Source organism: Mauremys reevesii, linkage group 22, assembly GCF_016161935.1.
Source record: "Mauremys reevesii isolate NIE-2019 linkage group 22, ASM1616193v1, whole genome shotgun sequence".
In the NCBI taxonomy this organism is placed as follows: Eukaryota; Metazoa; Chordata; order Testudines; family Geoemydidae; genus Mauremys; species Mauremys reevesii.
Window position 1 is genome coordinate 9,381,430 of NC_052644.1, and position 18,038 is coordinate 9,399,467.

Here is an 18,038-nt window from a genome sequence, read left to right on the forward strand (position 1 = left end):
CAGCATTGATACACGTCTCTCCTAGACATGTCCGTGGGAGCCCTGATTACCTTGCTGCTCTTCCCAGGCCTTCTCAGTCGGGATCACGGGTGTCTCCAACACCTGAACCTGAAGTCACTCCATCTCACAGCATGGAAGCTCCGTGGCTGAATCCATTCAAGCTTTCCTATTCAGAACAAGTCAGACAGGTCTTTCTCGGCGTAGGAAACCCTCCACTCCACATACCTGGCCAAGTGGAAGAGATTTTCAATCTGGTCAGCACAGTGCAACTTGCCTCCGGCACTAGCCTCAGTGCCCCACATTTTGGATTATCTTCTCCACTTGAAGCAGGAGGGTCTCTCCTTGTCTTCTATAAGAGTGCACCTGGCTGCCATCTCGGCTTTCCATCTGGGGGTACAGGGCCGTTCAATTTTTGCTAGCCTTTTGGTCAGCCACTTCCTGAAGGGCCTTGACAGGTTGTACCTGCACATCTGCCAACCGGTTCCTGCTTGGGACCTCAACTTGGTCCTCTCTAGCTCATGGGGCATCCCTTTGACCCTTTAGCAACATACTCCCTGCTCTTTCTTACATGGTCGCGTTCCTGGTGGCGATAACTTCAGCCCGGAGGGTGTCTGAGCTCAGGGCCCTAATGTCAGAGCCTCCCTACACCGTATTTTATAAGGACAAGGTTCAGCTCATGCCCAATCCGGCCTTCCTCCCAAATGTTGTGTCGCAGTTCCACATCAACCAGGACAGTTTCCTCCCAGTTTTCTACCCTAAACTCATTTGAGTAGCAGGGAGCAGAGGCTCCACACTCTAGACGTCCGCAGAGCACTGGTCTTTTACATTGAGAGGACGAAACCATTCAGGAAGTCGGTACAGCTCTTGTGGCAGTAGCGGACAGGATGAAGGGTCAGGCGATTTCAACCCAGCACATTTCATCATGGATTGTGGCCTGCATTACTGAGTGCTACAATCTAGCAGGGATCCCAGGGCCACCGATAACGGCACACTCCTCAAGGGCGCAAGCTTCATCAACAGCATTCCTGGCTCAACTCCCCACCCAAGAAATCTGCAGGGCGGCAACGTGGTCATCCATACACATTTTCACTGCGCCTTATGCGATTACTAGGTAGGCCAGAGATGATGCGGCCTTTGATAGAGCAGTACTCCAATCAGTGGACAGCTCCGACCCCACCTCCTAGATTTGGCTTGGGAGTCACCTGATTGGAATTGACATGAACAAGCACTCGAAGAAGAAAAAAAGGTTTCTTCACCTTTTGTAACTGTTGTTCTTTGAGATGTAGTGTTCATGTCCATTCCAATACCCATCCTTCTACCCCTCTGTCGGAGTAGCCGGCAAGAAGGAACTGAAGGGGTGGCGGGTCAGCAGAGCTATATATTAGGTGCCATGAGGGCGTGACTCCAAGGGGCACCCAGGCAGACCCGACAGATGCTGCTAAGGGAAAAATCTTCCGGCCAACATGCACATGCGTGCGCACACTATTGGAATGGACATGAACAACACATCTTGAAGAACAACAGTTACAAAAGGTGAGTAACTGTTTTTTTCTTTCATTGTACTTTTGGTTCCTCTTCATTAAAAAGTCTGTTTAGAAGCTGTCAGATGTTCAGCGCAATAGGACAATACGGTGGAACCCTCTTGTCTTTCTTCTGGTGTTCTAGGCGACCATCATGGTGTTCCAGGCTCTTGCGCAGTACCAGATAGACATTCCGCAGCACAAAGACCTGAATTTGAATGTTACTATTCTCCTGCCACGCCGTGCTAGTCCAATAAAGTACAACATCTTAAATCACAACGCTCTGGTGGCCCGAACAGCAGAGGTATCATGCTTCTCTGTGTGATTAGTACAGATCACTAATTATAGATAAAGGGGATTTGACTAGAACCTCCTATCCAAACCCTTTTGGGAGGGGGAGGGGAATTCATATTCCTGGCACCAGATCCAAATGCATCCACACTTTTGACTCAGATTTCTAAGACCAGAAGGGACCATTATGATCATCTCGTCTGACCTTCGGCATGACACAGTCCAGAGAACCTCACCTACTAATTTCTGCATCAAGCCTGTAACTTCTAGCGGAGTTGTGAGATGTCTCTTAGGTAGATATCCAGTCTTGACTTAAAGACTTCATGTGATGGAGAATCCACCACATCCTGTCAGGCCCTAGGTTCTAGGCAGTCAGGCCTGGTGGTTGGAGCTGGCTGTAGACTCTGTACTGGGCCAAGGGCAATGCTGAAATCAGGGTCTGGGGACAGGCCGTAGGTCAGAATCCACAGACAAGCCAAATCAGGATTGAAGTCAGAGTTGGGATGCAGGCCAACGGTCAAAGCCAGGTTGGAATCAGCGAGGGCCTGGGGGGCCAGGAGGCGGATGCAGGCTGGAACGGGACTGGAGCAAGGTCAGAGCAGGGCACAGAGGAGGCTGAAGTGGGCTGGAACAAGGCTCGGGCATGGCTGGGGCAGGAACAGGAACTGGATCAAGGGCAGGTCAGAAGCCTGGGGAGTCTGTAACACTGCAAGGCCGGAGGAAGGTCCCTGGCCGACTAGTGCTGTTGTGCAGAGTAACTCTCAGCTCTGATGGGGACAATGAAATACTTGTGCCTGGGGGTCATCTGGCCTGGGCCCTGACCAGGGATAGTCACTGCAGGCTCCATTGGAGAGGTGAGTCACTGCAGCTGAGTGAGCAGCCCTGGGCTGGGTGGGGTTTGCCTCACACATCCCAAGGTAAATTGTTCCAGGGTTATTGGCCTGGAGTGTGTGGTTTTGAGCTGAATCCAGAAGTAGGAGAGGATGGGTTGCTGTTTAGGCTTGGCTCTAGAGAAGCAAGACGTCTGGAGATCAAAGAGTTACTGCCTGGGAAGTAACCTTTTTTCTCCTTCATGCTATTGTCTCTGCAGAGTTCCCCCAGCCCCTCCGGGTGAGTGAGTGTCAATCTCACCAGCTTCATTTTCTTCATTAGCTTCATTTGCCCTGTCTTTAAATAATAATAATAATGAAGTACAAAATAAAATTAACCTTGGATCAACTTTACAGACCAAATGGAATGAAGACTTCACTGTGAAGGCAGAAGGAACTGGACAAGGGACCTTAACCGTAATGACAATTTATAATGCAAAGCTACAGGAGGATGAATCTCAGTGTAAGAATTTTGACCTGAGGGTATCGGTCGAAGAAGCCCGGGGCGGTAAGTAACCACTTGTGTTTTCTTTTCTGAAGCTTGCTTTCAATCCGCAGATCTGGACAAATTTGGCTCAGTTACACCAGTTTAACTCCATGGACAGCAGCGGATTTACACCGATGTGTAAACCGACCACCATCTCTGCAATCACATTCTTAACTTTGGAAAGTATTTTTGTGAAGCTTCTTCAAACTCTCCCAGTTCCCAAATCCTACAAAATTATACCCATAGTGCAGGCACTAAATAATATTTCCAGCTACTACATGTTCTAGATTGCAACCAATGCAGGGTCATTCCTGATGAGGGAGCAGATGCTGCCTTCTCTCATCATAGCACTTGTTAGCAGCATAGTTGGAGCATCAGGTGTGGATGGGAACACGGGCCAGCTACTCTGGGTATTGTCTCCCTCTAAAGCAGAGATGAGCCCATGCCAGGAAGTCTGGTTACAGACCCAAACTTCCAGTGCACACATTTCCAGACAGCATAGGTGTGAAATCAGCGTGGGACAGAGGTCAGGATCTTCAGCACCCAAAACACAAGCCTCTGCTGCTTGGGCTAAAGGAGTAAAGGACTGGCCACTAGAGGGAGACATGACCACACATTAGGTCCACATATGATAGAGGGATACAGGATTTTGAAACCGCTTGTCACAGAAACAGAAGTCACCCGTAAATTGTTCTTAACTTTCTCAGCTGTCCAAGGAGTTCACACCCATGGGTTCTCTCTGTTTCAATCTCCTCTTTCTGCCAACCCTAGACTATATTTCATTTGTGCCACTCAGCTGGGAGAGGCTTTTTAGTTTGCCTGCCAGTGAAAGAAAGAGTTATTTATGGATTGCTGGAGGGGAGGGGAGGTTTATTGAGGAATTTTTCACACCTACTGCAAGACCTGTTTGATTACTAAGCCATGTTAATACACCTAAAAAACAAAAGAGTTTTTCTGGCATGAAATTTACACTGAGATGAATTAATATTTCTTCTGCAATGTTTCCAGTTAAGAAGCCAGAAGGAGCCATGCGTTCAGTCTATATTAAAATCTGCATCAGGTGAGAACAATCCCCTTTAATGATAGATGATAAATAGATGGACAGATGCAGGAGGTAGATGGAGACTCCTGGGCTATGAATTTTTCTATGGAATGGCCAAAAAAATTATGATAAAGCAACAGGAGCTGGTGGAGCAATCACAAAATCAATGTTCAAGTGATGAATTCTCATCAAAAGGGTATTTTCTCTTCTCTTCGTTAGGTTCCTCGGTGTGGTTGATGCCACAATGTCCATCATCGATGTCTCCATGCTCACTGGCTTCTCACCAGATGTGGAAGATCTTAAGAGAGTACGTCACACAAAACTGAACACCCTTGCCCCACCTCTTCCCTGAGACCCTGCCCCTGCCTCACCCATTCTCCAACATCTGGCCCCCTGCTCACTCCATCCCTCATCCCTCATCGCTCACTCTCCCCAACCCTCACTCACTTTCACCGGGCTGGGACAGGTGGTTGTGGTGAGGGAGGGGGCAAGGGCTCTGGCTGGGGGTGTGAGCTCCAGAGTGGGGTAACAAATGAGGTGTTCAGAGTGCGGGAGGAGGTTCCGGGCTGGGGCATGAGGTTGAGGTGTAGGGAGCACGTTAGAGCTCCGGGTGGGGATGCAGGCTCTAGGGTGAGGCCAGGGATGAGGGGGTTGGGTGCAGGAGGGGGCTCCAGGCTGGGGCAAGGTGTTGATTTGCGGGTGTGTGTGTGCAGGCTATGGGAGGGCATTAGGGTGGGGGTTCTGACCTGGGGCAGGCATTTAGGTGCGGAAGGGGGTTTATGGTGAGGGCTCCAGCCAGGCAGCACTTACCTCAGACAGCTCCTGGAAGCAGTGACATGTCCCTCCAGTTCCTAAGCAAAGGGGCCAGGGGGCTCTGTGTGCTGCCCACACCTGCAGGCACCACCCCTGCAGTTCCCATTAGCCGCAGTTCCTGGACAATGGGAGCTGCGGAGCTGGTGCTTGGGGCAGGGTCAGTGCGCTGAGCCCCTGTGGCCACTTCTGCGCCTAGGAGCTGGACACACTAGCCATTTCTGGGAGCTGTGCGGAGCCAGGACAGGCAGGGAGCCTGCCTTAGCCGCGCTGTGCTGCTGACTGGAGCTGCCAGGGTCCCTTTTCAACCAGGTGTTCCACTCAAAAACCAATCTCCTGGCAACCCTAGGTGTTGAGTAAGTAGCAGGCTAGTATCTTCCCTGCAGATCCTATCATGGGAGATGTGATCACAAGCACGACACCACTGAGCCACGTAGTGAGACGGTGTTTTTTTTTCACCCAGCTGCAGCACTTTTTCAGAGACGCTGCCTTACCCACAATGCCTCTTGCTTTTCCTTATTCACATTTAGCTTTCCCAAGAGGTCGACAGATACATTTCCAAGTTTGAAATCGACAAAGCCCCATCCGACAGAAGCAACCTCGTAATCTATGCGGACAAGGTAAAGACTCGACAAGGGGCTTCTCTGATCCTGTGTTAATTTCATGGGCTCCTGCTGAGCCAAACTGCACTCCCAGATATACCCTGGCATCCCCGCAGACGTCAGCAGGTTGACAAACTGCAACCCATGGCCGAATTTTGATTCACTGGTCCAGATTCAGACTTTCCACTAGGATCAACTGAATTGGCCAGACCCTCAGCTGGTGTATGTGGATGTAGGTCCATTGACTTTAATGGGAAATGCAGCATCTGATATTAAGGCTGAATTTGCTTCTCTATGTCATTCACTTCTTCTTTCCTTGCTGCTTTCACTTCTCTAGTTCTTCTTTCCTCCACCTCACTCACTTTCTGTTTCCCCTCTTCTTTCCCCAACATCTCCCCTTCTTTTATTCTTTTTCATTCTCTCTCTTCCATCCAGCCACCCTTCACTAAGCAATCCTGTTATTTCCCCACATCCACCCAGGTTTCTCACAGAGAGGATGAATGCCTGCAGTTTAAAGCTCACCAGTTTTTCGAAGTTGGTCTCATTCAGCCGGCATCCGTCACAGTCTACGATTATTACACCATAGGTAACAGATCGCAGCTCTCCTCACCATTCAAGGCACCTGGCTTCAAATTCTGCTCTGGGTCACATTGGTATCATTACCTCTTGTAGTCTTTTGCTGCAGTACTTAGGTATTATTATCCCCGTGTAACAGAGGAGATGCACTGAGATGGTAAGAGACTTGCCCTCAGGTAAGGCCTAGACAGCTAGGAGCACAGCTGGGAGCAGATTGCCAGTTCAGAGCTCCAAGTACAGCTTCCGCGCACACAGTCCTCTCCCACCATTGGAAATAGAACCTAGGCGTCCTGAATCCCCATGTCCTGCTCTACACTACTCCTGCTCTACTTGTTGTGCGTACCCCAAGTTTACCTCATTTAAAAACGACTTGCTTACAAAATCAGACATAGAAATACAAAAGTGTCCATGCCAAATTGCCAACTTCCTCATTTTTTAACCATGTAATTATAAAATAAATCAATTGGAAGATAAATATTATACTTACATTTCAGTGTGAGACGTGAGCCTGTTTTCACTTGTGAACCTTGTCATTTGGTGCTGGAGAGCGGCAGCTGCTGGCCAGCTTCCCAGCTCTCAAGATAATGCTGCCGCCAGTAGCCGCACAGATATTAGGGGACTTGAGCTGTTGCTGGTGGGAGCGATGCCTTCAGAGATGTGTGGCCAGAGAGAGGCAGCTGCTCGCTGTGGAGTTGGTATTGTTGGCGGTGAATGAGGACTATCTTTTTCAATCCTGCTCTCATCCCGCCCCATAAGATCTACTCCCACTCCTGCACTGTTTGTTGAATTTTTATCCTGCTTCCCCTATTATGGTAGCAGGCCCTGCGGGATCCCAGTCCTGCTGCAGGGCTCTAGATCCTGTTGTAAAACTAGGCAAATATCTAGATAAGTTAACATACCCCCTGGGGTACCGCTAGGGTATGTGTCCCCCTGGTTGAGAACTACTGGATTAGAATATGGGATTTAGACTCAGACTTTAAGGCCAGACTAGTCTGTCTAGTCTGGTTTACTGCTCACCTCCCAGTTCCTCCTGTTCCAACATTACCCCATTTTGGAATTATATTGTCACACTCATCACCTTAACACACCCATGCAAAGGTAGACAAAATAATAAGGGGAACCTCTGACTACAGGCAATAATTATCCTACTTGCCCTCTCCCCCCGTTTTACCTCCAGAGGTGAATTTGCTGCTAGTGTGATTAAGAGGGTGTCTCCAACAAGCACCAGCCCATCATTTCAAGTTGATGGTTTTCTATAGCTAAGAAAGTCGTTCACACAGACTGCTGCTCCCTTCCCCAGGGTCACCCAGTGAGACATCTGCTTAAGTAAGGGCTTCAGGGGTGTCTCCTAGGTGCTGTAGACCATGGCCGTTGCTCTGCGGGACGGGGAATGATCTGTGTCTCTGATCTTTCTCTAGATGACCGGTGCACCAAGTTCTACCACCCGTCTAACCAGAGCGGGCTCTTCAGTAAGATCTGTTATGGGGACGTCTGCCATTGTGCAGAAGGTAAGGAGAGTCCTGTCTCTGTTTATATCTCTGGTGGGGGCTCCTGTGTCAGCTTTATCAGCAAACATGAAGTCCAAGGGCCCCCCAGCATCAGCCCCCTCCATTGCCGATCAGGGCCCTCCTTCCCTGTGGGCTCTGGGTGATTCTCACGTGCGATACAGGCTCACGGCAGCCACAGGCAGGACGGTCCCTGGGTCTGTCCCCTAGCTTGGAGCTCTGACTCTTGGCTGGCTGTGTCCCTGATACACATCACCACATACAGGAATGGTGGGACCAGGGTTGGGGTGAGGGTACCCTCAGTGGAAACATGTGGGGGATGCACGCCTGGGGAGCAGAGGCAAGAGAGGACTCAGAAGGGTCTGCAGGGCCTGGGATCGGGCCAGGGAGCAGAACAGGCCTTGGAGGCTGTAGGAACCCCCAGGACCCACCTTCCCAACCTGAATCCTGCCCCTCACTCCCACAGAGTTTCAATAGCTTCCTTCACTCCCTATCCTATCCCCTCTCCCCCACATTTGCAGATGGTTTCCACCCTCCCTGACCACCTACCCTCACCTGTGGTCTCTCCTTCTCTTCTCCAATGGCAACCCCACCTGCCAATTGCAGGAGAACTGGCAGCAGGACGTAGAAGCAGAATTTCTCTAGCTAGCTGGGTGGCCTAGGAGGGACCGGGTACTGCAGACATCAGTTCCTCCTCTCTGCCCATCAGGGCCTTGGGGGCTGCGTGAAGCTAGCTGATCCATGTGTGATGTTGCACTCCATATGTTTTATGAAAATATACTTTGAATGTGAATATAATGTAACTGGAATATGCTTTTATGCAAAAGGTCTCTTCTAAGGTATCCTTACAAAGCTTATAATCTACTGAGTGTGTTCATCCTGTTTGTATGAATGTATCATTCTTGTATCTGAAACTAGCAATATGAAATATAACTCTGAGGTCCTATTGTAGTTATGCAAAGTGTGGGCCATTAATGGTAGTTTAGAATCTTGATGGCTCCCATTGACTAGGACAATTGGTTGTAAATGGCTCTGTTTACTTGTAAGCCTTCCTGTATACCTGTGTGCCAGCCAGCGGGTAATGAAGTCTCACAGGACATGTGAACATGTCAAATGATACTGAAATCCATCTTAAACCTGGTGCTTCTCCATTGAGAAGGAGGGGTGGGAACCCAGAGAGAGGCAAAGGATTCCCGCCTTGTGCCAAAGATATAAAAGGGGGTGGAACAGAACAAAGGGGGCTGCCAGTCATGAGAAATCCCCTAGCTACCACCTGAGCTGGAACTAAAAAGGATTGTACCGGGGAAAGGATGGGGCCCAGATTAGGAAGAAGTCTAGTCTATGAAAGAATCTTAGTGAGATTTACCTGTATTCAGTTTCTTAATGTATTAGGCTTAAACTTGCATGTTTTGTTTTATTTTGCTTGGTAACTTACTTTGTTCTGTCTGTTATTACTTGGAACCACTTCAATCCTACTTTTTATGCTTAATAAGAACACTTTTGCTTATTAATTAACCAAGAGTAAGTAATTAATACCTGGGGGAGCAAACAGTGGTGCATCGCTCTATCAGTGTTATAGAGGGCGGACAATTTATGAGTTTATCCTGTATAAGCTTTATACAGAGTAAAATGGATTTATTTGGTGTTTGGATCCCATTGGGTGCTGGAGACAGGAGTACTTGCTAAGCTCCTTTCAGCTTAAACTGCAGCTTTGGGGGTGTGGTTCAGACTCTGGGTCTGTGTTGCAGCAGGCTGCCTGTCTTGCTCAACAAGACAGGGTTCTAAAGTCCCAAGGTGGCAAATAAAATGGGCTCAAAGGTAGTTTCAGCACATCAGGTGACAGTCCCAAGGGGGTCTCCGTGACTGAACCCGTCACACCATGAAGTGGGGCTGCACACATGGAAGCAGGGCAGTCTGGGATGCAGGAGTTGCTGGGTTTCCAGCCATTCCAACAGGGATGCTCCTCCCTGGTTCTGAAACTTCAGTGGAAACATACCAGCTGTTTCAATGGTTGGAATCCACTGTGGGGGTAGGGGGTGGTGACATGAAGTCAGGCACTTCTTTAAAATATCTGGGTCATCTCATTCCAGGATGCCCACAGCTGGCACCCCTCAGCCCCCCACTGTCAGTTTGAATGATCCATGGAGGCTCTGCTCCCCACTGACTCTTAGGAAGAGGGTGGAGACCCATTGGTGGGGCCGTTGTTCAGTGGGGAACTTGCTGTAGCCCTGCTGTCTGCCGGGCATACAGAGAGGCGCTCAGTCTCCGGATCTGTCCTTCCCATCACCTTTGATTCCCCATCTGCAGCTCCACTAAGTCCTGTGACCAGGCTCCTCCTGGCGCTGACCCAGGCAGAGATCCATCAGTGCAGAGAGGGAAGTTAGCTGGGATTGCCAGGCCTACTTATGGTTCTTGGTTATTTCATACACCCAGGCAGAGTTCCTCTGGGCAACATCTACTGATTCCTTTGCAGAGCTGTCTGAGTCTGTCTGCTCAGGATCACCTTATTTAGACCCTGCAACCTACCCCTCCATCCCTTGTTTCATCTTTTACTGTGCCCCATAACCCAGGCACTGACTTTTATTTTTCCTGGTGGGTGCTCCACCCCCACTCCGCCCCTTCCCCTGAGACCTCACCCTCGCTCTGCCACTTCCTGGCCCCGCTCTGCCCCCTCCCCAGAGGCCCCCGCCAGCTGCTCTCTGCCAAGTGCCTCCTGCCACCCGCCAAACAGCTGATCGGCATCCCCGCTGAATGGCTGTGGCTGGTGGGTGCTGAACACTCCCTATTTTTTTTCCATGGCCATTCCCTTGTCGGAGGAGGTGGGCCTGTCACTGGTCACTGTGTGGGTTAGCGCAGCTCACCCAGGATTCAAATAGGTGGGCACTTGTAGGTCACTAATAACAGAGCTGAAACTATGGTCTCCCTTGGTGATTCTCTCCCCATCTTCCTTCCCCACAGAAAGCTGCTTCATGCAGCAGAAGACAGAGGATCCCATCACTCTGAACAAGCGAATGGAGGAAGCCTGTGAACCTGGAGTGGATTATGGTAAATGTGTGATTTGGATCTGCTGCATCTTTTTCCATGAGGAGAGCACAGAGACAGGGTTTGGAATTCGATTTGGATTGTAAAGTTTGCCTTTGAGGCTGAATCAGGGGTAAGGTCTGGATCTGCTGGGGCAGAAACTTGATGAGATTTTGGGGCCTTAAGCTCCCAGAAATGAACAAAATCAGATGACAGTTTAAGATTCAATCTAACCCTAAGTATTTATCTGCCCCCTATTTCCCTAGTATCTGAGCACTTCCCAATCTTTAATATGCTTATCCTCACAACCGCCCGTGCTGTGATCTTTTTCAGGGGAAAGGGCAATACGCTGCGTTTATTGAAGATACAACAATTAACATATGCATTCAGTTACACCACACACACACACACTGTCCTGCCAGTCAATGTTATAGTTACCAGTCCAGAGTCCGAATCAATCTAGTGGCCAGCCAGGTGGATCATGGGTATGGAGGTGCTGGGTTCCATCGGTTGCGACATGATGCTCTGGGGAAGTCTTGGCAGGATGAACCCAGGGTTTCATGGCAAGACACTCTGTTTATAGAGTGACTTTCCTTCACTGGAACCAATGAGTTTTATTCAATTATTGTCTGAGGGCTTGTTTTCTTAAATAGTCCTTCTCATTCTTTATCACAGCTATCTTGTCCCCATGGATAGGTGCCTGTCTCATCTTTAGAGTTGTCAATCTGCCCTCCTCAGACATTTCAACAGGGGCGTGTTCAGCCTCCTGGCGCCCTTGCGTCTGTCTCTGGTTCCTCCCCTGTACATATCATTCAGCAATGGCCTTCACACGTATCCCTTAACACATAAGTTCCTCATTCACACGTGAAATGGAATCAATTTACACAGAACATTGGAACAAGAATATCAAGTTACAATGCAAAAGAAAACAATCATGGCACTCTTTTACTTATTTTAAAATGCTAAGCCTACAACAAAGTAGTGAGCTTAAAACATTTTTTACTACCTTGAAATCAGCCCAGACACAGGTTCCGGCTGATGCATCTTTGCCAATTGGCCTATTAGGCCATTCCTTTCTCCTACTCCAAAAGGGTGGCTGGCAGCATTTGATCAAATCATACAGCAATACATTTAATACATGCTACATTATTATCTCATCATTCTTTATCCCTCATTCTAAATCATACAAAATAAAAATATAAAATCCTACTACTACATATGAGGCAGGGCAGTGCAAATATCCCCATTGTACAAAAGGGGAAACTGAGGCATGGAGCGACTAAGTGACTTGCCCAAGGTCATGCAGTAGGTCTGTGGTGGAGCAGGGAAATGAACCCCAGTCTCCAGCTAATGCCCTCACCATGGCACCAGCTTTCTCACAGCCAATTTGAGGAGTCAGTTACACACTGAATTCACTACAGAAAAATACTGCAGACCTTCAACTGGTGTTTTGTATGTCTTCCTCTTTTATTTAAGTGTATAAGACCAGGCTTGTTAGCAGTGAAGAAGCGGGCAGTTCTGACTACTACACCATGAAAATTTTGGAAATCATTAAAGCAGGTAAGAGCTCCCCTTCTACAATCAGGGTGCAATTTCTATGAATGGCCTTTGGGATAAAGGCCGGCATAAGAGCTATTTCTCTTAGCCAGAGAAAGTGCTAAAGCCCCAAGGTTAATCTAGTCTCATGCTCCAAGGCATTAACCTGTCGCCACAAGGGACAAGAAAGAATGTGCTCAACCCTCCTAGGCAAACAAAATAACAGGGGGAACCTTTCCCTGTGGTCAGCTTGGCACAACTGACCAGTCTCATTATGGGCTTTTTCAACCTTCCTCTGAAGCAATTGGTATTGGCCACTGGGGGAGTCAAGATCCCAGACTTGGTGGCCCTTTGGCCCAAGTTGCTATAGGGGACGTGGAGTCTCTCTTCCTCAATGCTGATTTTTATAAATCAATATAAAGGCAAAGGAAGCAGGGATCTAACTGAGCTCAAAGCAGCTTCACTCGCTGGGAGCTGATTTGACTGCTCTAATTATTTGTATTACCTGAGATTAGGGGCCCCTTGTGCTAAGCACTGGACATATCCAGATACAACCCCTGCCTTGATGAGGCTACAATCTAAATCGACACTGGGTGGATTTATTAGCCCCATTTCACAGGTGGGGAATTGAGTCCCAGGGAGATCGAGTGACTTGTGCAAGGTCACACCAGGAGTCTGTGGCAGAAACAGGAGCTGAGGCCTGACCTCTTGAGGCCCAGCCCAGTGCCACAACCACAAGACGGTCCTTCCTGTCTCTAGTGACTGCTGGAGCTTCAGTGATTGGTTATCGTTGCAGTCACTCTGGGGCTGAATTTGTACTGAAACCTCAAGAGAACACTTAGGAGTCTCCTCTTCTCTGTTCCTTTCATCTCCATCCCTCTCCACCCCATATTATCTCATCCTCACTCTGCTCTTATATGTGACATCTTTTTTCACAGGGACTGATGAAAATCCGCAAGGAAAAACCCGCCAATTCATCAGTCACATAAAATGCAGGGAGTCTCTGAGGCTGGAGCGTAACAAAGACTACTTGATCTGGGGACGCAGCACCGACTTGTGGCCCAGGGAAGCTGAGTAAGTAGCCTCCTGTGGTTACCCTGTGTTAGTCAGTTTCAAGCAGACACGCCCTTAACTAATTGCCCTATCTATTTTAGGTACAGTAACTCCTCACTTTAAGTTGTCCCGGTTAACGTTGTTATGTTACTGATCAGTTAGGAAACCTGCTCCTTTTAAGTTGTGCAATGCTCCACTCTTACGTGGTTTGGCTGCCTCCCTGTGCCCTCCCACCCCACAGCACAGACCTCGCAGATCAGCGCCTTCCCCCTCCTCCTCTGCCTCCAGCCTCTGGCAATCAGCTGACTTGCCGCGTTTTGGGGGCAGGAGGGAGGAGCGAGGATTCAGAGTGCAGGCTCCCCCTCCCTCCCTGTCTCCTGAACGCCACAAGCTAGCTGATTCCCCCTGGCAGGAGGGAGGGGGAAGGAGTGAGGACTCAGCATGCAGGCTCCCCGTCCCTCCTGCCCGGGGCAATCAGGTGGCTTGTGGCATTTAGAAGGGAGGGGGGAAGGGAGGGAGGAGAAGCGAGGATGCAGCGTGGGAAGTAAAGGGGGAGGAGGTCGGGGGGAGAAGAGGCAGGTTAAGGGTGGGGGTTTGGGGGAAGGGGGTAAGTGGGAGGGCTGAGAGTTGAGCCTCCTCACCCTTGGTGCTTGCAGAGTAGAGGAAGCTGCCGCTGCTGCGCAAGGTGCTTCTCCTAACCTACAGCACCTTCAGCCTCCTTGCCTGCCTCCTCTCCAGTGCCAGTGGGCTGTGCCTGGGTGGGGTACGGCAGGGGCGCCTCCCAACTCTAGTACAGTACCTGTATTAAACTGCCTGTTTAAAATGTATATAACACCTTTTGTCTGGCAAAAATGTTTTTCCCTGGAACTTAATATTAATTCTTATGGGGAAATTGGATTTGCTTAACATTGTTTCACTTAGTCGCATTTTTCAGGAACATAACTACAGGGTTAAGTGAGGAGTTACTGTACCCATCAGGCCCCCATTACTGTACTTTCTGAGGGCCTCACAAGAGCAAATGTATTTATTCTCACTATGGGAAGCAGGGCAGCGTTATTACTCTCATTTAACAGATGGGGAAACTGAGGCACAGACAGCCTACGGTCCAGGTCCTCAATGGTATTGAGGCACCTAACTCCCACTGACTGGCCTTAGGTGACCTCTCCAAAGTACTAAAAGGAAGTTTCTGGAGTTGCTGGGAATTGAATCCAGGTTTGCCTCGTAGTCTAACCCTGGACCACCATTCCTCACAGGGGCTACCCAACTATTTCACCAGAACAGATCACATTGTCAGTGCAATTTCATGGTCCCTGCATCCAGCCACAGTTGTTCCTAAATCACTTAGGTTTCAACTGGGTGGAAATGTCATTAATTAGGGTAAAAACTGCACCTAAAAATGAGTTTCACCAACAAAGATGCAGCTCACAGAGGCTGAAAGTTCCATCCTCATGCTGTATATGGAGCATTGCATGCTGGGATCTGTAGTCCCTCTGTACTCCATGGGCTGGACCTGTGAGAGGGGAGGCAACCCACTGTTTCTCTGCAAGTCAGATGTGGCCCTTAGGCATGGGCGGAGTGTGAGCTGCCTGTTTGGGAAGGCTAGACCCCGACACCACCCCTCCTCCGCCCTTTCCTCCCACCGGAGGTCCAGCACGACCCCTGTGGCTACCAGCCCCCTGCCCCAGCCCCAGGCCCCTCCGGCCAGCTAACCTGAGCACCCCCAGCTCTGAAGCGTTGGGCGCTGCAGCCCCAGCATCCCCAGCCCCAGAGGCCGCGGCCCCAGTGCCACCAGCCCAGGAGCACCATATGCTGTGGCCCCAGTGCCTCAAGCGCCGCCAGCCCCAGAGCTGGGGGGCCCCAGCACCAGGGGCACCCAGCCACTTCAAGTCCCGAGCCGCAGGCCAGCCTGTGCTAGCCCCAGCCCCCTTGGGGAAGAGGAGCAGCCTGCATGGGCTGTGGCCGGGGGAAGCGGTGGGAAGTAGGACGGGGTTCAGGACGGAGAATGAGTGGGGCCACGCCTGGCTGTTTGAGGAGAATCAGCCTCCCCTGGCCTGCCATACCCGCTGGCCATGCCCTTAGGCAAACTCGGCTGCCCTTGAGGAACTGAGCAAACAAATTGAACACATTTTGTGCTTCATTGCTCACCCTCCTGCCTGTCCGTCCCAGGCTATCCTACATCATTGGCAAGGACACCTGGATCGAGAAGTGGCTCAACGAGGACGAATGCCAGAAGCTGGATTTCCAGAACCTCTGCCAGGAATTCCTTGAGTTCTCTGAAGCCATAACCATGTTTGGCTGCCCAACCTAAACTTGGACCCAGCTTTCCCAGCAGCCCCAAGGGGACAGTTTGAGCTGAGATGGAGCATAACCCTCAGGTGGAGACAGCTCCACTCAGAGTCCCAATGCTGCTGACACTCGCCGCTAGCCCTGTCCTCTTTGGGGGTTTCACTCTTTTTTTTTCTTATTGTTTCTCTCTATATAAAAGGCTGAATTCTTACCCTGCCTTGCTGTGTGACTTTTTACATAGTCTGCAATAGAGCTTTATAAGTAACCAGCTACTAGGATCATGAGTGCACAAGAAACACCTTAAATTAGATGGACAAGCATGAATGGGTGGCTAGATAAGCATGGATGGATATTTAGGAGAGAGTCTTCTGTACCTATCTGTGCCTAAGGTGACCACACATCCCTTTTTGGCCAGGACAGTCCCTTTTTTCAGACCTGTCTTGGCTGTCCCAACTTTTTGTAAAAAACGTGGGGTGTTGAGGAATGTGCAAGGAGGGGGGACAGGCGATGTCAGCCCTGCACGGGGGGAAGGCAGGGCTTGTACAGGGGGCAGGCAGGGCTCAGGCCCTCTCCCAAATACAATAGTCTGCTGTCAGTGGGAGTCCTGCTATTGACTTCAAGGGGAGAAGGCTTAATCTTAGTCCCAGACTGCCAAAGGTACTTAGGCACCTAACACTATTGAAATCAATGGGAATTAGGCACCTAAATGCCTGTGAGAATCAGTGCATTTACTGTTGTAACTTTGGAAGCACTAGCACAAAGCTTGTGAGGTGGCAACGAGAAGTTGCACAAAGTGGCAGATCTTGGAAGCTTGAAATAATTTGATTCCCCCTCCTCTCGCCCCCTTTCACTTGGCGAATTTTTCACATGGATCCCTTTGATTATTTTTATTGTGGTAGCACCTAAAACCCCCAGTCACAGACCATAGACCCTGTGCTAGGAGCTGTATGAACAAAGAACAAAACCACAGCCCTGGCCCCAAAGAGTTTCCAGTCTAAACATGTTTCAAACCATGCAGTTTGAACAGAGGATCTAAGGGGGGGCTGAGACTTTGATGCTTGGAAAGCTCAGACCGTAGCTAACCAAGAGGCAGCTCCCCCACCTCATGACCACATAAGTCCTGAGGAGCAGGTTGATACCAGCCCGGCTGGATACGTTACAGAATTCTGTCTAAGCAGCTGCCCGATTCGGACAAAGCACTAGGTGGCAGCGAGTATGACATCATGATGGCTCTTGACCATGGGTTCCCATATCCAGTAGCTGTTTTAAGCTCAGACGAATCCCTCATACTGGAGTCAAATTGAATCCTTGTGGATGAAACCCCTTGAGAAGCAGGTAACAGCTTTTTGAGGAGACCAATTATGTAACAAGCACGGCCAGGAGTCCAGCAGAACCTCTGTTGGCCTTAGGCCCATGCTCTGCAGCATGCCCTGCCGAGGCGACGGTTTCTGAATCAGGCCATTGTGGAGGCTTGCCCTTGGCCTGCTTCTTGTGGGCAACTGGCGAGTGGGAGCGGTGCTGAGCGGAACGCTTCTGGGCCCTAGGAGACCGCCGACCCCTGAGAGTGCTGCTGATGGCACCGCTGGAGGGGTGCTCTGCACCGAAGCACTCGGGGCCGGGTCCTGCTGCAGACAGAGGGTTGACTCCATGAGGAGTTGTTTTAAACGAGTGTCCCTCTCCTTTGTAGTGTGAGGTTTGAAGGCCTTGCAGATCTTGTACTTATCTGCCTGATGGGCTTCTCCCAGACACCAGAGACAGGAGTCATGGGGGTTGCCCGTAGGCATAGGCTTGGTGCAGGAGCTATAGGGTTTGAAGCCCTGGGACTGCATGCCCTGGAGCCCCAAGGGGCACTCATTGAAGGGGAACCCCCCCCAACCACTAAAGACTACAATTAACAACTAGAAGAGAACAATTAACTAACAATGGGTAACTATATACAAAGATAAGCAGAAGAGCCAGGGATTAGTGGAGCACTTGCAAGAAAGAAACCACTGTTTGAACAACCATCACAGGCAGTAAGAGGGAACTGAAGGGGGGTCGGGCCGCCAGGGTCGTATATAGAGTGCCATACCGGTGCCACTCCAGGGGGCTCCCCAGCTGGTCTGATGGGTAGCTGCTAGGGAAAAGTTTCCGACAACCGTGCACGCAGCGCATGCACACACCTAAATGGAATTGATATCAGCAAGCACTCAAAGAAGAAGTCATTGGTCCCAATGAAGGAAAATCACTATATAAATGGGGTGCCATGAAACTTTGGGTTCGTTCTTCCAAGACTTCCCCGGAGCATCATGTTGCAACCGACAGAACCCGGCTCCTACTTACCTGTGATCAACCTAGCTGGCCACTAGATTGATCCGGACTCTGGACTGATAACTATAACATTGACTGGTGGGACAGTGTGTGTGTGGTGTGAGATTGAATGCGTATGTTAATTGCTGTA

General features: G+C 49.9%; 1 pseudogene; it reads left to right on the forward strand.

Moving 5' to 3' along the window:
• LOC120388832 overlaps positions 1-15,809 on the forward strand; it is a 51,537-nt pseudogene extending 35,728 nt beyond the window's left edge.
• The last annotated feature ends 2,229 nt before the right edge of the window (positions 15,810-18,038 follow it).